At 41.8% G+C, this 23,104-nt stretch overlaps 1 long non-coding RNA gene across 1 annotated transcript in view; it reads left to right on the plus strand.

Moving 5' to 3' along the window:
- Nucleotides 1–399: 399 nt before the first annotated feature.
- Nucleotides 400–23,104, plus strand: part of LOC132027866 (uncharacterized) — a 51,936-nt gene continuing 29,231 nt past the window's right edge. Inside the window, exon 1 of the long non-coding RNA XR_009407231.1 lies at nucleotides 400–487. This is a non-coding gene — a long non-coding RNA (uncharacterized LOC132027866). The remainder of the gene's footprint in view (nucleotides 488–23,104) is intronic.

Genomic DNA, 23,104 nt, shown 5'->3' on the forward strand with positions numbered 1-23,104 from the left:
AATGTTTCTCCTTGGGATTGAAAATGAGACAAATATTTTGCCCTCACCATTTCTATTCACCATCATACTGTAGGGCCTAGCTGTAAGGGCCTGCTTGGCCAGAGGGAGCCATTTCATTGTGGGCTTAGATTGACCCCACGCCTCCCAGAGGAACTTACTTGCAAACCCCGGATATAGAGGCGGGCCAGGCCAGATGGAGACATCCAATCAGTGGGGTACACATATATTTACTGTGGTGAATTGAAATTCAATTGGTCACCCGTATTGCTGACCAAGCATGACTGTGCAGTTTTCCCTGTGTGTTGCAATCTCATTGGCTACCTGTGTGTGGGCTGAGCTCAACCACCTCTATAAAGGTTAGTCTGTGAGGCAGGGGAGGAGTAGTAATAGTGTCAGGGTTGTTGGGAACATTGGGGTCGTCGGGAGCAGCTTCATCAGGAGCATCATGGTCGTCAGGAGTGGCCTCGCCAGGGAGCAGCGCCACCAGGTAAGGGGAGTCGCTTTGTATGGGGAAATCGTCAGGGTCGGTGTCCTGGTCGTCGTCGCCTCTTTGTAAGGGACGACCCCGACTGGTCAGTTCGATTTTCAATGCTTGGCGCGAAATAAAGCTTTGCTTGACTTTTGCTTTGTGTCGGTCTCATTCCTTTGATCACGGACCCTAACACTGGGGGCTTGTCCAGGATCAAACGACGAGAACTGAGTCAGCATTGGAATTTCTGGGAAAAGCTTCTGGAGGTATTAGGATCTTGTCTGTCTGTGTGGTTGGAGCTCCAGGGTATGGCCCACTGGGGAGAAGCTGGACGCAGCCATGCTCCCCAAGGCTGGAGTGGATGCAGGGACACCCCATCCCTCTGCTGGTAGATCGACAGGGGGTTCGAGTCCCCCTAGGCAATCAGGGGGTTTGAGTCTCCCTAGAAAATCCCCACTGGTGGCAGGACCGCTGGGCCCGCAGTTGTCTTTGTCTTGCCTTTTTGTTGTCTGCTGTGTTGTTTGTTGTGTTTGAAGGAATGGGGTAAGCAGAGAGTAAGGGGATTCTGACTTTTGTCTCCCTGTTCCTTATAATAGATGTGGGGCTTCTCCCTCACTCATTTTCTGTGGTAAGGGCTATAACTGGAACCAACTGGGGTTAATCTAACTCCAGACAGAGACTTTAAGGGATATTCCCAAGCAGCTGCCGAAACTCCCTTTGTTTCGGGGAGTTCCTTGCCTTCTCTGGCCCGACGTGGACTGCCTACCCCCTCCCTCTTGCTGGCGGGAAAGCATGGCATCTGAAGTGGAATGGGCCCATGTGGAACGTGAGGTCTGTAGGTGGAGGGATGGCTGAACTGATGGTTGACTGTCTGTCTCAGCGTTTTAATGGGTAATTGTTAAAGTGGCTTTCAGGGTCTTTGCTAGTCTGAAACTTTGACCTTTTTTTGGATGACAAATGGGATGAAATGCTAGAGCGCTGGTTGCTGGAACTAGGTTTGTGCTTTTGAAATCTACTGGTAAACATGTTTTGTGCTTAACTGAATTCTGTTATAACAGTTCACAATTGGTTAAAATGTAAACGGTTTTCTCTTTGCCCACCCAGAATTGTAAATGAGATCTTTTTGACTCATAAGGCTTTTCCTTAATATGCTAAGTTACTCAGGAAGTACTGCTAAATCAATGATAAACCTTGGGTTACATTTGGGTAAATGCTGTAACTACTACAACTTGCCTAAAGTTTTAATGTTTTGGTAAGGGTCATCACTTGATATATAACCATATCTATTCTGAGTTTTTTGTCATTTGTAATTGTTTTAAATCACTTGTAAGATGAATTCTTTCTTAAAGGAAACTCATATGGGAGACTTTCAGAACAAATACAGGTCTTTGATATGTTGAAATCCTGGAACTGAAATGGTTAAGAATTTCCAGAAGTAAAAGCTACACTCAGACTAAACCAGAATTAGTATGGTGACCCAAGGTAAGAATGAGTCTCCGGGAGTTTTCCTAGAAAGGCTTATTGAAGCCTATAAAATGTATAGCCCGATCGACCCTGAGGCACCCGAAAATCAGAGGGCAGTGAATCTTGCTTTTGCCAGTCAGTCAGCCCCAGATATAAGGAGGAAACTTCAGAAATCTGAAGGATTTGAAGGGAAGAATCTGACTGAGTTAGGGGGAACAGCAGAAGAGGTGTTTAACAACAGGGATGCATAGGAGGATGAAAAACAGACAAAAAAACTAGTTAAGGTTTTGGCATTACATGAGGCAGGTAGTGGATGGTAAATGGAAGGAAAAGCCTAAGCACAGAGAAGGCAGGCAGGAAGGCTTAGGTTCAGATCAGTGTGCTTACTATAAGGAAAAAGGATACTGGGCCAGGGAGTGCCTCAAAAGGAAGACGGCAATGCTGGCCACCAGAGTAAAAATTAAAGTGGACGGGAAATCAGTTGATCTTTTGGTGGACATGAGAGCCCAATTTTCATTACTTATCTCAAAGATGCATTTCTCTGCATATCTTTAGCAAGGGAGTCTCAGCCCTCTTTGCTTTTGAGTGGTCCAACCCACAGGAAGGATTCCAAGGCCAGCTGACCTGGACAAGACTTCCCCAAGGGTTCAAGAATTCACCCACCATTTCAACGAGACCCTACACGAGGATTTGCATAAGTACAGAACTTCCAACCTGGGAGTCACTCTGTAACAGTATTTTGATGACTTGCTAGTAGCCACTGAGGACTATGAGTCATGTTTGCGGGGGACAAGAGCTCTCTTACAGACTCTGCAGGAAAAAGGGCACTGGGTTTCAGCAAAGAAAGCACAGCTCTGTCAGAGCCATGAGGGAGTGCGTTCACTGTCTGAGTCCAGGAAACAGGGGATCACCCGATGCCCCCGCCCCACCACGTCCCAACAAGTGAGGGAGTTTCTTGGGACGTTGGGCTACTGTAGGCTATGGATACCACGGTTCGTGGAGACTGCCTGACTTCTCTGTGAACTGGCAAAAGGAGGGGCTCACTATGATAGAGCGGGCAGCTGAGGCAGAAGGCGCATTTTGGGAATTACAAACAGCCTTACTGGGTGCCCCAGCATTGGCCATCCCAGATGTTACCAAGCCCTTCCACTCATACATGGATGAAAAAGCAGGGGTGGCCAAAGGAGTTTTCACTCAGACTCTGGGGCCTTGGCAAAGGCCAGTAGCCTATCTTAGCAAGAAGCTAGAACCAGTAGCAGCTGGGCCCCCCCCCCCCCCCCGCCTCTGCATAATTGCCACCATGGCCCTCCTGGTCAAGGATGCAAGTAAATTGACTCTGAGTCAAAATCTCATCTTGACCACCACCCATGCTATCGAGGGCCTTCTCTAGATTCCACCAGACCAATGGATGATGAATGCCCAAGTGACGGGGTATCAGGGCCTCCTCCCCAACGAACCAAGAGTGACCTTCCAGCCCCTGATAGTGCTAAATCCAGCCACGCTGCTGCCAGAGGAGTTGGCTGACCACCCACACGACTGTGGGGAGGTCCTAACCCAAGTCACAGGAATAAGGCAGGATCTCAGAGACATTCCCCTCCCAGATGCGGAGATGACTCTGTTCACAGATGGGAGTAGCTACATGGTCAATGGAAAGAGGTATGTGGGGACTGCGGTGGTTTCTCCTGAGCAGGAACTCTGGACGGCAGCCCTGCCACATGGAAACTCGGCACAGAAAGCAGAACTGATTACACTCACTAAGGCACTGCAGATGGCCAAAGGTAAAACCGCCAATATCTATAGGGACAGCAGGCATCCTTTGCTACTCTCCATATACATGGGGCTATTTAAAAAGAAATGGGGCCTATTAACAGCAGAAGGAAAAGGAATTAAAAACAGAGGAGAAATATTGGCTCTCCTCCGGGCTATTTGGGACCCAAAAGAAGTGGCCATTATGCATTGCCTGGGACACCAAAAGGGGACTGATCTGATTTGAAAAGGAAACCAATTAGCAGATCAAGCTGCAAAGCAAGCAGCCCGAGAAACAGTACAAGCACTGGTTACACTCCCGGCTTCAGCCCTACCAGAAAAACCAAACTATTCAGAGGAAGATTTAAAGTATTTACAAAATGGGCGAAATTGGACTATGAAAGGGACTGAGCTAAGACTAAAGCAGGAAAAATAATTCTTCCTCAAAGATTAGGTAAGAAGTTAGTAGACCAGATACATCAGGGTACTCATTTGGGGACATGCAAACTCAAGGAGCTTATAGGCAAGCAGTTCCAGATTTCTAAATTAGGGTGTATGGCTCAGGATGTAGTTGATAGATATGCTCAATGCCAGGCAGTTAATGTGGGAAGAACTAAAATGAGAAGAGGGAAGAGAGAAAGAGGTAAGGAACCAGGAATTTATTGGGAAATAGATTTTACAGAGATGAAACCCATAAAATATGGGCACAAGTATATGATAGTTTTTGAAGATACCTTTTCAGGCTGGGTAGAGGCTTTTTCCACCACATATGAAATGGAGACGGAGGTGGAACCACATTCTTACCAACCCAGGGACTTGGCTTGGATACGTCGCCATCAAGTGCGAAATTTGGAGCCTAACTGGAAGGGACCATTTACTGTCATCCTGACCACCCCCACGGCAATAAAAGGAGAAGGCATCAGGGCCTGGATTCACGCAGGTCATGTCAAATGAGACGAGAACAAGGATGTCCCCCAGAGATGGAAGCCGCAGCCGATGGACCCTGCTGACCATGGACTAAAGCAAAGATGCAAAATACTATGAGTTCATTGTTGTTCCTATTGTTACCTGTATATGTAAGAGCTTCTGAGTCACCTCATGAAACAGAAAGTTTACTTACTTACTATAAAACTATAGTTATTAAAGTAGTGTAGTACTGGCATACAGACAGACAACAAAATATCAATAAAATATAACTGAGAGCCCAAAATGAATCTATACATCTGTAGTCAACTGATTTTTTTTACAAGAGTGCCAAGACCATTCAATATAGAAAGGATAATCTCTTCAATAAGTGGTGCTGAGCTGACTAGATATCTACATGCAAACAAATAAAGATGAACCAAAGACCTAAATATAAGAACTAAAAACCATAAAACTCTTAGAGAGAAACACTGAGGTAAGTCTTCATGACTTTGGATTTAGTAATGGCTTCTGAAATATGATACCTAATGCACTCACAACCAAAGAAAAAAAACTGAGATAAACTGGTTTCATTAAAATTTAAGAACTCTTGTGCTTCAAAGGATACCAACAAGAAAGAAAAAGACAATCCACAGAATGAAAGAAAGCAAAGCAAATACGGGGTCTAGTATTTAGAATATATTAGTAACTCTTAAATGATAACAAAAAACAAATGCCCAAAATAACAAAAGACAAACAACCCAATTCAAAATTAGGCAAGGGACCTGAACACACAATTCTCTAAAGAAGATATACTAATAGCCAATAAACAAATGACAAGATGCTCAACATCATTATTCATTACTGAAATACAAATCAGAACCACAATGAGATATAATTTCACAGCCACTGGGAAGGCTGTAATTCTGTTGAAAAGGGAAAATAACAAATGTTGGTGAGAATGTGGAAAAGTCAGAAGTAAAATGGGCAGCAACTATGAAAAATACTTTGGTGTTCCTCAATAAGCTAAACATAGAATTATTACATGACTTGGTAATTCTACTCCTTGGTATATAACCAAATAAATGAAAACAGGTATTTTTCATTGTTCTGTTTGTTTTGTTTTTATATTTTATTTTTATTTAATTATTTGAGAGAGAGAAAGAGGCAGAGGGAGAGGGAAAGAAGCCCAATGCAGGGCTTGATTCGAGGACCCTGGCATCATGACCTGAGTGGAAGGCTGATCCTTAACCGACTGAGCCACCCAGGCACCCCTGAAAATACGTGTTTAAAAAAAAACCTGTACATGAACATTTGTAACAGCACTATTTATAATAGGCAAAAATATATAAATAATCCCAGTGTCGATAAACTCATGATTAGAAAAATAAAAGGTGACATAGACATGTGTATTTGTTTCCTAGGGCTACCATAAAAATTACCACAAACTGGGCAGCTTAAACAAGAGAAATTTATTCTCTCACAACACAGGAGGCAGAAGTCTAAATTCAAGTCCTCAGAAAGCTACACTCCCTCCAAAGTCACCACGGGAGAATCCTTCCTTGCCTCTTCCAACTTCTATTGGCTCCAGGCATTCCTTAACTAGCTTGGCTGCAGTGCTCCCATCTCTGGCTCTGTCTTCACATGGCCTTCTCCTTTTCTCCGTCTTCTTCTCTTCTGTCTCTTATAAGGACACCTGTCATTGGATTTAGCACCCAACAGATAGTCTAGGATATTCTCACCTTAGACCCTTAGTTTAATTTTTCTGTAATAACCCGTTTTTCAAAAAATGTCACAATCACAGATTCTAGGTGTTAAGATGTCATACATCTTGGGGGGGCACTATTCAACCCATTACATCATGCAATGAATTATTATTCACCCAAAAAGAAATAAAGTAGTGATACATCCCACAACATGGATAATTTTTTTAAAAATATTCTTCTTAGTGAAAGAAGGCAGACACAAAAAGCTACTTGTTATATGATTCCATTTATATGACCTTTCCAGAATAGGCAAATCCATAGAGACAGAAGGCAGATTAGTAGTTTCCATGAGTTGGGGGAAGGGGAAATGACAAGTGACTGTTTAATGAGTACAAGGTGTCCTTTTGGGTTGATGAAAATGTTCTAGAAGTGGATAATGGTGGTGGTTGCATAACACTAAGAATGTACTGAATGCCAATGAATTGTGCACTTTCAAAATGGTAAAGATTGGGGTGCCTGGGTAGCTCAGTCAGTTAAGCGACTGCCTTTGGCTCAGGTCATAATCCCATGGTCCTGGGATTGAGCCCCACATCGGGCTCCCTGCTAAGTGGGGAATGTGCTTCTCTCTCTCCCCTCTGCTCATGCACTATTTCTTGCTATTTCTCTCAAATAAAAATAAATAAAATCTTTTTTAAAAATTGTAAAAATTGTTATGTATATTTTATGACAAAAAGAAAATCTCATCACAATCTTTATTTGTAGAAATCAGTAAGTTGCTTCTAAACTTTACATGGAAAACTAAAAAAAAAACTAAGCTAGCTATAATAATTTTGACAAAACAGAACAAGGTTGGAGTCCTTGCATCAGAGAATTTCAGAGACTTACTATAAAGCTAGAGTAATTATGACACTGTGGTATTAGTGAAAGTATAACTACAGAGAGTAATGGAAAGGAATAGGGACCAGAAATAGATCTATATTATCTATGGTCACTGCATTTCAACAATGCTTCAAAAGCATTTAATAGAAGAAGAAAACTGTTTTCAACAAGTAGTGCTGGAATAGGATGCCTGGGTGGCTCAGTCAGTTAAGCATCTGCATTTGGCTCATGTCATGATCTCAGGAGTCCTGGGATCAAGTGCCGCATCAGTCTCTTTGCTCAGCAAGGAACCTACTTCTTCTTCTGCCTGCCATTCCCCCTGCTTATATGTGTACTCTCTCTCTCTCTCTCTGACAAATAAATAAAATCTTAAAAAAAAAAATACTGCTGGAACAACCGGTCATCCGTAAATAAATAAATAAGGCTCAATCCTTACCTCACACAATACAAAACACTGGCTCAAAATGGATTACAGACATAAACATAAAATCTAAAACTATGAAATTTCTGGAAGGAAATACAGGAGAAAATTCTTTGTGACCTTTTATTAGGCAAAGATTTCTTGATTAGGCAAAGATGTAACACAAAAGTCATGATCCACAAAAAAACAGTAAATTTAACAAAGTAAAGAGTGGGAGAGGTTACTTGTAAAATGCATATGATAAAAAGAAACCATTGTATCCAGCATACATAAAGAACTCTAAAAACTCAGTGAGAAAATAAACAACTTAATTTTTTAAAAAGGCAAAAGAGTTGAATAGACATTTCACTAAAGAAAACAAAGAGAAGGCAAACAAACAAACAAAAATGCTGACTACCATTAACCATTAAGGAAATGAAGATGATGAGATACTGCTTTACAGCTATAATGACTGAAATAAAAAGTAAAATGACAATACCAAGCCCTGGCAAGGATGTGAAATGACTAGAATCCACTTAATGCTGTTTGTGAGGATGCAAAATCATTGTGGAAAACAGTATGGACAGTTTTTTAAATAAACATACAACACTTATAATACAACCCAGTAATCTTGCTTATTGTTATTTACCTAAGAGATGAAATTCATGTTTACACAACAACTGGCACATAAATATTTATAATGGCTTTATTCATAAACACTTAAAACTGCAAACAACCCAGTTAGTGAATCAATTACAAATGGTAGCACTTCCAAACAATGGAATACTATGCATTAATCAAAAGGAACAAACTTTTGGTAAGCACAGATAAGTATTCAATGCATTAGCCAACCAAGCCAGGCTCAAAAAAGACATTTATATAAACCTCTGAAAAAAGCAAAGCTGCATGGATGGAAACAGACCAATGGTTGCCAACAAGGGCTGAGGTTGGGAAGCAAGACTCACTCTAAAGGGGAATGATCAAGGAAAACTGGGTGTGAGGAAACTCTTTTATGCAACAACAATGCTGGATACAGGACCCCAGGCGTTGATCAACTACCACAGAACTGCACATTACAAAGAGTAAATTTTAGGGTGCCTGGTAATTCAATTGGCTAAGTGCCTGCCTTTAACTCAAGTCATGATCCCAGAGTCCTGGGATCAAGTCCCATATTGGGCCCCTTGCTTAGTAGGGAACCCTCTTCTCCCTCTGCCTGCAGCTCCCCTCTTTGTGCTCTCTCTCTCTTTGACAAATAAATAAATAAATAAAATCTTAAAAAAAAAAAAAGACAGTAAATTTTAGTATATGACAATTTAAAAACAACCATCAGGATATTGGAAGAAACCTGAACTTCAGAGTATAACAAATTAAGCTAATTTAGTCAAACTTAAAATTATGGCTACCTTATGAACTATATTACGCATGAACGATGTAACTGTACTTAAAGACATGAAGAACCAAGGAATGGACCTAAGTCTAGGAAACAGTGTTTTGACTGGATATTATAATGCTGAAGATAAAAAGAACTGCATATAAATACTGTGCTGGAATATGGCTGGTAAACTTTGTTTCTCAAAGGGGCTTAAGAAACAAAGTTTGAAGTGACTTTATTTGTATATTAGAGTTGAACAAACCAACATATTGTGCATAATGAGTCAGGGCTTTTACCCTGAAAGAAGATGGGATAAAGCAAGGGGGAGAGCTAGTATGAACTCTGTTGTTTGGAACAGAGTTGGAGTTATCAATATGAAATTATGTTTTTCAATACACAGATAAAGAAGCAGACAAATGAATACAGATGTGTGTGTTCATGTGGGTTAGTCACCTATGTTTATTTTCTAGTAGTAGCTGCTATAAAGCACTAGAGGAGCTAACTCAGCAGTAATGAGCACATTAGTTCCCGGATCTCTGTTTTCTTTTTCTTTCTTTTTTTTTTTTTAAAGACTATTTACTTATTTGACAGAGATCACAAGTGTGCAGAGAGGCAGACAGAGGTGGCGGCAGGGGGGAAGCAGGCTCTGCGCTGAGCACAGAGCTCAATTCAGGGCTTGATCCCAGGACCCCGAGATCATGACCTGAGCGGAAGGCAGAGGCTTAATCCACTGAACCACCGAGGTTTCCCTAGTATCTTTGTTTTTTTTTTAAAGATTTTATTTATTTATTTGACAGAGAGAAATTACAAGTACACTGAGAGGCAGGCAGAGAGAGAGAGAGAGAGAAGGAAGCAGGCTCCCTGCTGAGCAGAGAGCCCCATGCGGGACTCGATCCCAGGACCCTGAGATCATGACCTGAGCCGAAGGCAGCGGCTTAACCCACTGAGCCACCCAGGCGCCCCACAAATCTTAAGAAATTTTAAAGGACTGAAAAAAGACTATATTTTCTGGTCAAAATATAATTAAATAGAAATTAGGGGCGCCTGGATGGCTCAGTGTGTTAAGCCTCTGCCTTCGGCTCAGGTCATGATCTCAGGGTCCTGAGATCGAGCCCTGCATGGGGCTCTCTGCTCAGTGGTGAGCCTGCCCCACCCCCCTGCCTGCCTCTCTGCCTACTTGTCATCTCTGTCTGACAAATAAATAAATTAAAAATCTTTAAAAAAAAAAAACAAAAGAAATTAGTAACAAAAGATTAAAATTCCCACAAATTTGGAAATTAAGAAATACGATTCTAAATCATTTATAGGTCAAAAAACAAAACACACGGAAAAAAAATATCTTGGACTGAGTGATAGTAACAATGTAACAAAAGTAATAGTAACATTAAAACTTGCAAGATGCAGCCAAAAGCTAGAGGTCAAGGTATTAATTAGTTTGGGGGTTACAACTGAAAAAAAGTTTTCTGTTTCCATCTTCCCCAGTCCTCTGGCTAGAGGAAGCAGGCTTTTCTCTGGGCTCTTTGTTTGTTGATTGGTATCTGCTGGCCTTCCCAGGTTGCAGGCTTCTCCAGCACCAACCAAGTATGAGATGTATAAGGCAAAAAGAAAACCCAGGGAACTCATTGCTGTATCAGTCCTTGTGTCCCAAGGTTCCTAGCTGGTCTGCCTTCTTCTCTCTAGCCTTCAGAATATTTTTATGTTTGTTTTCAATATCATGTCCAGGGATTTTAGTTATACTTACTGGGAGGCATAGGGACAACTACTTCATCTCCACCTTTCCAGACAAAGTCTCTCAGAAGGGGCTTTTAAGGTACCGACTGACTTTATTGTCCTCTTTCTTGAGTGGTGCTTATAGGGGTGCTCACCTTATTATTCTTTAAGCTTGTATGATTTATGTATAAGCCCATGTATATATTTCACAACTTAAAAATAAGCAGCACTGTAAACTAACTGCATTACAGCTCTCAAAATCCTCTGTGAGGCAAGGAGGAACTTCTGTTCCACTGTGCAGCAGGGACAGTCAAACTTGGGAAACACAGAGAATACTGGACCCAGGTCAAGAACCCAATGCCAGGACTCTTAACCACTGAGGCATTTACTACTCAAACTCCTCATTTTGGCCTCCATAATGAATAAGAAATGTTGAATCTGGTAAAATTTCCCCACTCTTAGAATCACACTTAAAATAAGGTTCTTCAGGCTTCATGCAGAGACATTTTATTTTTTTGGCTAAAACTGCAACCAATAGAAATGCTAAATAAATAAATGTGTAAGTAAGGTATCAGAAGTCAGATTCACTAAAATATTTTACAAAGACACCATGAGGTGCTAGAAAGCTTCACTCTAAGGTACTCTGACTCTGTCCTCTGAGATAGAACAGACTAACCAGAGTGATTGCTAGCTCACTATGGATTCAGCTCACCTGGGACCTACCCTAGAGTGTCTTCCCTCTGATATTCACTTTTCCAAATTCTTACCTGACTGGGGCTAGAACAGAAGGGTATCTGTCACACTAGACTCAAAGATTTGGGCTTAGAGCCAAGACAGGGAAAGGACAAAAAAGGATGTCAGTCAATCGCTGTTGATCCATATGGCCTTAAGAACTCTTGTCCTTGTGACAGTCTAGTGTGACAGATACCCTTCTGTCCTTGCTCATAGAACCACCTACTGGAAACTGAACACGGAGAAAGTGTATTCCAGTCTTGTCATTCAGTAGCCAGGATTGATTATGCCTTCAACCCAGGTTCTCTGCTGGGCCCTGGAATCAGATATGAGTAAGACACTGTCTCACATCCCAAGCTGCTTATGAGCCAGAGGTAGATGAATAAAAAGATAATTATATATATATAAGATTATCTTTTTATATATAGATATATAAGATCTATATTTATATATAGATATATAATATATATATCTATATATTTCTGCCAGTGACACAAGATGGTGTGTAGAGATTACCATGGGAGTAGAGTCTAGGGCATCTTGCCAGGTAAGAGAAGAAAAGAAGACCCCAGGACTGGGACATAATGCTGAACAGGAATTATCCACGGAAGAAGATGGATATACCAGATTATCCTTTATCAAAGGGGTCCAGGAAGTGAGAACAGGAAGAGAAAGACATCAAGGCATGAACCACCCTGGTGTGTTTCAGAGATCTCAAGCAGCTTGATGTTACTGGGAAGAAGTGAGATATAGAAGCTTAGGACAAGGAAGCCGGTCAGGACTGAGGAGGGCCTGGACGTCAACCTTAAGACCTGGGGGCCAGCCAATCCGGTGTGTGTGCTGTGGGCAGCTCAAGAGGAGCAGAACCCATGCTAGCACTGTCTGTCACCTGAAGCTGTGCCCCCAATCTAAGCAACACGTGAGTTCATTCCTTAACACAGACTTTTCCACAATGAATAATAAATGGATTTTACTCCACTAATGAAGTCATAGTACTTTAAGGCTATAAATGAACATTTACTTTTTTAAAGTAGAAGATGTAATTAGTTGAAAAAACAAAATAGTTCTATAAGGCAACCTTCTACCTTCTCCTACCTTCCCCTTCCACCTGCGTTCCCCACTTAAAGAGCATATTCAACATTTTTCCTTGTTTCTTCTGTGCTTACCCTTATTCTACCTTTTTTTAAAAAAAAAGATTTATTTATTTATTTGAGAGAGAGAGAGACCATGAACAGGAGGGGCAGAGGGAGAAAGAAAATCTCAAGCAAACGCGATACTAAGCATAGAGCCCAACAAAGGGCTCAATCCCACCACCCTGAGATCACAACCTGAGCTGAAACCAAGAGCTGGACACTCAACTGACTGCACCACCCAGTCGCCCCATCCTCATTTTTTCTAAACACAATACTAATAATGCTATTTTTTTAAAAAGATTTTATTTATTTGACAGAGATCACAAGTAGGCAGAAAGGCAGGCAGAGAGAGAGGAGGAAGCAGGCTCCCTGCTGAGCAGAGAGCCCAATGTGGGGTCAATCCCAGGACGCTGGGATCATGACCTGAGCCAAAGGCAGAGGTTTTAACCCACTGAGCCACCCAGGCACCCCAATAATGCTATTTCATTTATTTAAAAGGTTTTATTTATTTATTTGACAAAGCAAGAGAGGAAGAGAAGGGGGAGCAGGGGGAGCAGCAGAGGGAGAGGAAGAAGCACACTTCTGCTGAGCAGGGACCCCAATGTGGGACTCAATCCCAGGACCCAGGAATCATGACCTGAGCTAAAGGTAGATGCTTAGCTAACTGAGCCACCCAGGTGCCCCTATTAATGCTATTTCTTGACTTTCAATTTTAGATCTTAGATATTGATGGTCTACCGTGGAAGATGGAGATCTGGAATGTTTTACACCACTCCTAAAATACAATTACCCCTTCTCATCCCCCAAAAGTTAAATGATGAATTTTAATTAAATTAATATTAAGTGCTTACATTATTACATCACATCAATGTTGCTCACACCTGAGCTACCTAATACAGTATACTGACATTTCCTGTACAACTTTTTTCCCCTGAAGGCAGCAATTGCCTCATTTTCTTTTTCATTTGTTTAATTTTCTGTGAACCTATCATTAGTATCCCTAAAACTCTCTAGGAGAGTATGAACTCATCTCTTTGTAATCACTTCCTGTCTTATCCTGGTTCAAGCCTTTCCATGGCTCTGCTTTCAAAATAAAGCTTCAGCTTCAGCCTCTATAGTTTGGTCCCAGCCTCGAGTTTTGCCTCTTGGCCCTTGTGCCATAGGTTTTCCCCTATCCAGTGACAGAGGTAATTGGTCCCACACCTATTATGCCAGTTTTAGCTTGGTCCTTGTTCCATGGAGGCTGAGCTTTCCCAGGCCTCTCTGTCCCCTCTCTAAATCCAGTTCTCCCTCGCTGCTCCCTCAACCCTTGCCAATCAAATTCAAAATGTCTCCATCAGGCTCCCATAGTAACCTCAGAGTACTCAAGGGGGCACCCAATCAGTTGTCTTGGAACTCAACTGAGTGGGTACAGAGCTGATGGATCAAAGAGGTTTCTAAAATGTTTAGTGTTTGTGGCACTTGGCTGGCTTAGTAGTGGAGCACACAACTTTTCATTTTGGGGATATAAGTTCCAACCCCATGTTGGGTGCAGTGATTACTTAATAAAATTTTTAAACAGTTATTGTAGAAAATTCTACATAAGTAAACTGTTTTGGCTCTGTAAGAACTTATAAATCGTTTACTTCCATCTCAGAATCTAACACCAACTACCCAAGTGCAGTCAGAGACCACCATGGCTAATCTCCCATCTTAGACGAGTCATCCCACTTACAGACCCCAAGCACAGGGAAGGCAGTCTGTCTCACTAGGTAGTCACTTTTTCCAATCAGCAGAAGGTTATACCAGAACACAGCTTTCCCCAGAAACAAAGAGCCTATTAGAACACATCCTAGAGCTGGTTTAGAGGGAACAAATCAGAGAGGATCCCTGGAAGACAAAATTTCTGAACACCAAAGAAGATGCCATAAGTGATGAGCATGGGATTCGTTTTTATTCAGGGCCAGTCTTTACCTACATATATAACCACTATCCCTGTTCCACATGGTCTCTGGGACCCCATTATGGAGTGTTCCTGAAACCACCCTGAAAGAAAATACTCACTTCCTTGTCTACAAGAGGACAGAGCTTTGTAAGTCTAGGAACACTCGCCGAGCAGCATCTACCCTTCATTATTGTGATGAATCTGGAAACTGACTTGTTCTTGAAGGAGCTCCTGCTCCTCTCCCAAAGACCATAAGGTCAGAGTCTGGGCCATTAGTTCCTGAGGTCATCACAGTCATAGTCAAATAAGTCAATAAATGAGGCAGGAAAATGGACAAGGCCTAAGTCCTGAAGCAATCAGTGACCTACAAAGAACAGAACTTACCTTCTTGGGGGAAATAATAGCCCCTAGGTGTGGGAAGACAGAGGCGCCATCAGCTTTGGCATCACTCACCGGCGAACACAAAGCACAGTGGTTGGCCCTTCTCAGCTGAGGCCCTCAGACTGTACATGTCACCTTATCCAGGATGTGGTGTGCACCATGCTATTTTTCTCCCCTCCCACAAATGGTCAGGTCTCAAATTGGGCAAGAGATTTCTGGTCAGTGACTCTGAGGCCTTTTTCTTTCAAGAAAGGAGAATTATATTTTAGAACAACAGGTTGGTTTTTGTTACTACTTCCCCTATAGGTCCTTTTGCCCAGCCCTAACTTCCCTACCTCTGGAATCTCTCAACCTGGCAGAGGTGCTCATCCTTTGCTCCACAAGGATTCATGAATACCTCCTATGTAGTAAAAAAGTTCCCAATCCTGGCACACAGTGACAAATAAAACAGACACATACCTTCTTGCCTTGTAGTTGGAGCTCTCAGACATGCAGTATGGTTCTCAACTTTGCTTCTTCCCTGAAATTCTCTGTCAGAAGGACTGACCATTGCAGCCATATACATGGAAGGGGTCTAGAGACCACCAGAGGAAGACAGTGAGGCCAGTGATCTCTACTGAGTGTGACCTCTAAAGGAGTCAGTGGCAGAGTCCCAGTGGCGGGTAGTTAAGCCAGTGCTCATTCTTTACTTCTCAGCTAACTAATGCATTCTTTAAGGGAACATCTATCTAGACTAACCCTTATTTAGTCCCCATGAACCTAGCATTCTCAGAATTTACATAATATCCATGGGTTGCACTATTATCTGGGTGCTAGCTGGTAAAGCCCTGCTGCTTTCCCTTTCTTGTGCTAGTACCTCTGCTCTACAACTCATCTCTACAGGCCTTAAAGATAGGCCTCCCCACTTTCATCCAACTGTGTCTTCCTTGGGATCCACGAGAAAGGTTCTACAGACACTAACTGGCCCACTTTACCATTTCCTGAGGCTTGGCAGCAAGAAATATCACCAGGACAAACACTTGGTCCTACTATGTCTATAAGTGCCCAAGAAGAAGCTAATCCAACTGTGCCTTGCCAGGACTACTTGAAAAGAAAGAATATTTTGGACATATATTAACTCATGTTCTTCTGCCCCTTGGAATCTAATACTTCTCCCTTTCCCTACCTCCGTTTAGCCAATTAGCCAGAGCTCATACAATGAAGTCTATGATGTTGACAGGGTGATGAATTAACCAGATGCTTCTTTCTGGATTAAAGTACCCATTTTGGAAGCTGCTGGGAATATCAGTTGCTAGTATGTCCCTTTCTGGACATTGCACTTATGTGAAAAGAAATGCCTCACCTACACTTATCCAACATCCCTGGAGAAGGCCTGCACTCAGGGTTTGGCCTAGGTACCTTGCTACCATTTAAGGCAACTGAAAGGGCCTTCTGAGTTCAAGAGCTCCTGATGGGACTATCTGAGATCTGTGTTCCAACTGCATCACAGTTCATCATATTGTACTGTTCAACTCTATTTCTCTTAGTGCCTTAAAGGTGTTACTCCCAAATGCAAATCTCCAGTTTGGAATCTATATCCAGGCAAACTGACCTAAAACCAGCTGGTACCAAGTGGTTCTTAGACACAGATTCTAAAATGGGGTTTTGGCACTAGATCATATTCCTGATTGCTCACAATGAAGACCCAATCAATGGTGACAGACAGAATATTGATAGTCCCTAGTATGATGTAGTGGCATTTCTCCAAAATTTATAATGATAAATTGGGATGGGATACCAGTGGAAAGGAATGCACTGGCTGGTGCAATATTCCAGCTGACTGAGAGATACAGGGGTGTGGTAGACAAATTAATGTCCTCACCACAAATGTCTATGTCCTACCCCTCCGGAATCTGTGAATACATCATATTACTCAGCAAATGGGAGTTAAAGTTGTAGGTGGAATTAATGTTGTTAGTAAGATGACTTTAAGATAAAATTATCCCGGATTATCCAAGTAGGTCCAATGTTATCACAATGATTCTTAAAATGTGGAAGAGGGAGGCAGACAGTCAGAGTCAGAGGAAGATTTTAAGATATCACTGCTGACCTGGAAGCTAGAAAAGGATGCCATGAGCTAAGGCATGCAAGAAGTCTCCAGAAACTGAAAAAACAAACAAACAAGAAAAAAGTTGCACAACTATATGAATATATTTAATAGTACTGAACAGCAATTTAAAATGGTTAAGGTAGTAAATTTTATGTTATACTATGTTATCTTAACACAGTTTTCACAAAAAGTAGTAAATGAGGCTCCAGAGGGAACAAAGAACACAGACTTCACATATTTAATTCAGAAAAGTCATTGAACAAGAAAACCTAAAATAAGTAATAATAAAAACAAACCAGGGGGATGGGGAGAGTTTGATTTGCATAGAAACCACTTTATATGACTTAAAATGCCTAATTTAAAAAAAAAATTACTAGCCATGCAAAGAAACATGAAGATACCCATACACAGAAAAAAAGCAATCCATAGAAACTGTCTCTGAGGACTAGAAAAAAACTTTAAATCAGCTACTTTAAATTGCTCAAAGAACTAAAGGGAACCATGTCTGAAGAACTGGAAGAAAATACTACAATGCTATGTCATCAAATAGAGAATATCAATATAAAGACAAAAATTACAAAAAGAAGGACCAATCTTGTAGTCCAAAATTACAAAAAAGGACCAATCTTGACATTTTGGAGTTAAGTTCAAGACTGAAATTTTAAAAATTACTTAGAGGGTCTTAATAGCAGACATAAGAAAGGATCAGCAAATATGAAGAAATATTACTTGAAATTATCCAGTCTTAGGAATAGAAAGAAAAAGAATGAATTAAAGTTAAGAGGGCCTCAGAGACCTGTGGGGAAACCATCCAAAGTCTCAGAAAAAAAGAAGAAATAGAAAGGAACATAAGGAATATGTGCAGAAGGGGTATCTGGGTGGCTCAGGTGGTTTTTTAGCTCAGGTCACAAACCCAGAGTGTTGGGATCAAGGCCCACCTCAGGCTCCTTGCTCAGCAAAGAGTCTGCTTCTCCCTCTACCCCTACCCACTGCTTGTGATTGCTCTTTCTCTCTCTTGCACTCTCTCTCACAGATAAATAAAATATTTAAAAATAGGGCGCCTGGGTGGCTCAGTGGGTTAAGCCATTGCCTTCGGCTCAGGTCATGATCTCAGGGTCCTGGGATCGAGTCCCGCATCGGGCTCTCTGCTCAGCAGGGAGCCTGCTTCCCTCTCTCTCTCTGCCTGCCTCTCTGCCTACTTGTGATCTCTCTCTATCAAATAAATAAATAAAATCTTTTTAAAAAATAAATAAATAAAAATTTAAAAAAGGAGTAATTGAAGAAGTAATGGACAAAAACTTCAAAAGTTTGATGAAAAACCATAAATCTATTCCTCAAAAAAATCTAGTAAAAAGTGTCCTGGAAGCAGAACAGTTAAAGAGGTATAAAATTCCCTATACTCATTTGATACTTAATGACTTTTTTTCTACTTTGTCTTGGAGACAACAGGAAATTCACACATGTGACGATTGCTCATTATACTAAAGTAGATTACCCATGTCCGTTTTCTAAATTGTTATCACATATTGCAACAAAGAAAACAAATGGTCATGCTCAAAAAATTCCTGAAAGAAAACCCCTTATCCAAATCAGCCGAGGTCTCACACTGATTAAGAAATGTCACTGTATTTTTTTTAATGCTTAAAAATAAAGAAAATTCCTTGTCCAAATCAGCTTTGAGTTTTTCTGTTTTGTTTTTGTCTTTTTGCTCATAAATGATGCTATCTTTGAAAGAAGAGTGGATCTTCATAGTGTACCAACCTCAAATTGGGCAAAGAAGTATGAAAGAATTTCAATATTGCCAGTCATTTTTTTTTCAAAAGGAATGTATAAGAATGAGTCAGAAATCTTTCCTCTTTGAAGCAATAACCACTTATGAGCAAAATTCTCTTTGAAATTTTGAAATCTCTAAAGTAGATATCTAAAGTAGATAAAGTTCTAAGTATTACGTGATATAATTTTGGTTTAAAAAAGACAGTAGAGGGGCACCTGGGTGGCTCAGTGGGTTAAAGCCTCTGCCTTCAGCTCAGGTCATGATCCCAGGGTCCTGGGATCGAGCCCCACATCGGGCTCTCTGCTCCGCAGCGAAGCCTGCTTCCCTTCCTCTCTCTCTGCCTGCTTCTCTGCCTACTTGTGACCTCTGTCTGTCAAATAAATAATAAAATCTTAAAAAAAAAAAAGACAGTAGAAAAATGCCTAGTGTAAGTATATAAGAATCTTGAGGCTTTTCCCCCCTCATTGCTTATTTTAAAAACTAGCTTAAAAATGAAATAATTATTGGGGTGCCTGGGTCACTTAGTCAGTTAACTCTCTGACTCTTGATTTCCACTCAGGTCATGGTCAGGGTCGTGGAATCAAGCCCCACATTGGGCTCTATGCTCAGTATGCTGAGTCTGCTTGAGATTCTTTCCCTACCCTCTCCCTCCCCCTCTGCTCCTCCCACCACTTGTGCGCTCTCTCTCTCCCTCTCTCTCAAATAAATAAATAAACAAAATCTTTTTAAAAATCAAATAATTATTTTAAGGACTAAAAAATTAGTATTAGTCCAGAGGAGGAAATCACACCTCACTGGCAAAACAAATGGTTTTGGGTCTTTACTCTTTAATGGAGAGACTGACAACCTATGGAGGTGCTGTATAATATGGAAAGTCCTCCAGGTGATTCTGTGACTCCTCCCTTTCCCTCTATCTCCCTCTACTTCTAATCAATAAGTGATTGCCGCTCCTATACCAGGTTGATCATTAGACTCTCCTGAGGTGTTTCTAAAAATATAAACTCCTGGATTCAAACACTCAATACTTTGATTCAGTGGGGACCCTTCCAGGCTAGGCTTGGTGTGCCTATGGAGCAATCCAGTCTTGACCATACTTACATAACTCATGAATATGGCCACATAATGCCCTGTCTCATCAGGCTCCAAAGGTTCATTGTCAAATCCTTGTGAAGTTTAAGTGAAAGTGACTATGCAGGTCTTAGACTTAACTAGTGAAGAAGCACAAAAACCTGTTGTTTTCCCATCCATTATAATTAAAGATGTGATATGTGAAAAAGAAAATCATCACAGTCCAATATAGTTCACCCCATGCCTTCGGGACGGACATGAGCAGACAGGCATTTGAGAGCAGAACCAAGGCAGGAAGGGCAGATACAGGAACTAAGTTTTGCATTCACAGGACAAACTACAAATTCATTTATTTGTCAGTGATGGAGATAGAAAACTCAACAAAGAAAGTGGGGTCTGAAAAGAAAGATGACTAAAAAGGAATACATGCAACTCTTAGAAAACATTACATCTGAAGCCTGGTCAAGTCAGAAAAAGTTCAGAGTAGTATCACAAAAAGGGATTATCCACAGGACAAGGCTGGCTTTTGCTTTCAAGGTCTATGTGGTTACCTCTGGGAAAGCTGTTCCTGCAGCATCAAAGCACACAGTTCCCAAAACTCTCCTAACCGGTGGGTCCATTCTGACTACAGAGACAGCTGCCCTCAGATTATATTATAGCAGTAGTGAGAAGACTTTGATCCCAGGGACATCTCCTTATGAAGGGTCAGATTTAAAGACACAATTTTAGCTTAGACCTAGCTCTTCACAAAGTCTTCTCTGAATGCTCAGGTTGTGCGTCCGTTCACTGGGTCCCAGGACCACTGCATACATACTTTCTTTATAGCGCTTCTTCAATTATTTAGAAAGTAGTTGATCATATGTGTGTCTCCCCCAAAAAACCTCATGGTCTCTCTGTGGGGACTGGTATTTCCCTTTGTTTCCCTGGCCCTAGTTCCCAGGAGAGTAAACAGTGCACGAAAGGTGCTAACAAACATTTGTTGTTTAGATTGCTAATTCAGGTTGTCTTTCCAAAAGGATAAAATATCTGTCTTCTCCTTCTGTTTGGCTCAGCCACACCAGGGAATTGTGCTGGGCTAAAGTACTGGAGCTCAAAGTGAATAGACTCAAGTGCTCCCCCTGTCACAGAGGAGTGAGGTCTCACTGCAAAGAGGCAGAGGAACCTAGCACAAGAGGACCTACAGGTTGGGGAAAGGACTTTGTGTGGTTTTGTCTTTATTACTTTCCATCCCAAGAGTTCATCTCAATTCTAGATGTGCCTGGAGGAGACAGCATCACATTAGAAGGAGGTAAAGACTCTTCTTTTTCTGCATGTGATTTTAAAAGAGTCCCCAAAGATTTATCTTTGATAATTTAGAGGCCGCCTGAAGTAGAAGACAAACCTCCCATGAGAGCTCTTTCTCCTGCCACTTGAAACACAGCTCACGGGAATAACATTTGCCCTTACCAAAAAATATACCAAATGAGGCTCAAAGAAGCCTCCAATACTGTAATGAGAAACGTGGCATGTAAAAAACGTGGCACATAAAAAAACCAGACACGGTTAGCTAGATGGGCAACCTTCAAGTCAGCCTAGAAACTCTGCATTCCCAGGTCTGCTCTGAAGTAAAGACACAATAAGCATTTTATCTAACACCTGCATCTAGATGAGGAAATTACGGGTCAGAGAGGTTATGGATCTTATCCAAGGTCACAAAGCAAAGCTTTGATTCATACCCAGGCTTTCTGGTTCCTGAGCTCATGCTCTTAAACCCTCAACCATTTGTGGACCCACAGAAAGAAGGATGAGGCAGCCAATGATCAGACTGAGTACATTTCTGTGGGGCTCAGGACATTTCAAGGCCAGTGGCCCCAAAATGGAAATTGGAGAGCTTCAGACTAGTGGTAAATATGGCTAAGCTCCAAAGTGGAAAGTGGCAATAACAGGGGACAAGACAGAGATTACCTACCCACGTTGACTCAGAAAACTCATATCTGGAGAAATACTGTTTCATCCGGCAGCCCAGTGATAAACTGAATCCTTTAATTTACTTTGCTAATCACAGGGTCTTTCTTCAGAAATACATTGAAATACTTCAGAAATACACAGGCATAAGATAAGAACATGGAGAAGAGAGAAAAGGGGACCAATGTGAGTCAGAAGCAGGAGATGGGGTAGAAAATGAGGGGAGGGATGAGGGGTTCAGAGATCATTCCTCCTGCCTATGTTACAACTGTCATTTCTGGCTCAGAAATGCCATGGGAGAATTTTCAGAATCCTCAATGTCAGCATTCATAGAGTCCTCTAAACCAATCACTTCCAACCCTCCCACTTGGGAAAAGCAATTCCTTACTGAGGACATAAATTGCCCAAGTTTATAAAGTTAGTAAATGAGCCAGGACTATAACTCAAGGCTTCAAAATTTTAGTCCTGTGGCTTTTTCGGTGATTTAGTAAGACCTTCCAAACTTTTACATAAAATTCAAAACTGGGGGGAGGAGTCAAGATGGTGGGGAAGTAGCAGACTGAGACATCAGGTAGCAGGAGATCAGCTAGATAGCTTATCTAAACACTGCGAACACCTACAAATCCAACAGGATATCAAAGAGAAGAACAACAACAATTCTAGCAACAGAAAATCAATCACTTTCTGAAAGGTAGGACTGGCGGAAAAGGGAATCCAAAGCGATGGGAAGATAGACCACGGAGGGAGGAGCCGGCTCCCAGCTCCCGGTGGAGCAATGGAGCATGAAATCAGGACTTTTAAAAGTCGGCTCCACTGAGGGACATCGCTCCAGAGGCTAAACCGAGATGAAGCCTATGCAGGGTCAGGATAGCCCCAGGTCCCGTGGGGTCACAGAAGGACCAGGGGTGTCTGAGTGTTGCAGAGCTCGCAAATATAAGAGCGGGGAAGCCGACTACAGAGAGAGAGATAAGGAGTGAGCTCTCAGCTTGGGATTACCTTGAACCAGGCACAGGCTGGGTGAGCGCGTCTGGAGACCAGGGAGACAGAGTGACTGAGCGCTTTTCTCCAAGCGCCAGTGAATGACCGCTTTTCTCCAGGAGCAACCAGAGGCCAGAGAGACGGGAAGGATTGAGTGCTCTTCTCTGGGGGTGCACTGAGGAGTGAGGCCCCAGGCTCTCGGCTCCTCAATGCAGGAGACTGGGAGGCCGCCATTGTAATTCCCATCCTCTGGAACTTTAAGGAAAGCCTTCAGGGAATGAAAGCTCCCGAAAGCAAATCCAAGTAGATTACTTAGCCTGGCCCCTGATAAGGGCATGGCAATTCTGCCTCAGGCAAAGACACTTGAGAATCACTACAACAGGCCCCTCCCCCAGAAGATCAACAAGAAACCTAGTCAAGACCAACTTCACT

Source organism: Mustela nigripes, chromosome 12 (genome assembly GCF_022355385.1).
Source record: "Mustela nigripes isolate SB6536 chromosome 12, MUSNIG.SB6536, whole genome shotgun sequence".
NCBI lineage: Eukaryota > Metazoa > Chordata > Mammalia > Carnivora > Mustelidae > Mustela > Mustela nigripes.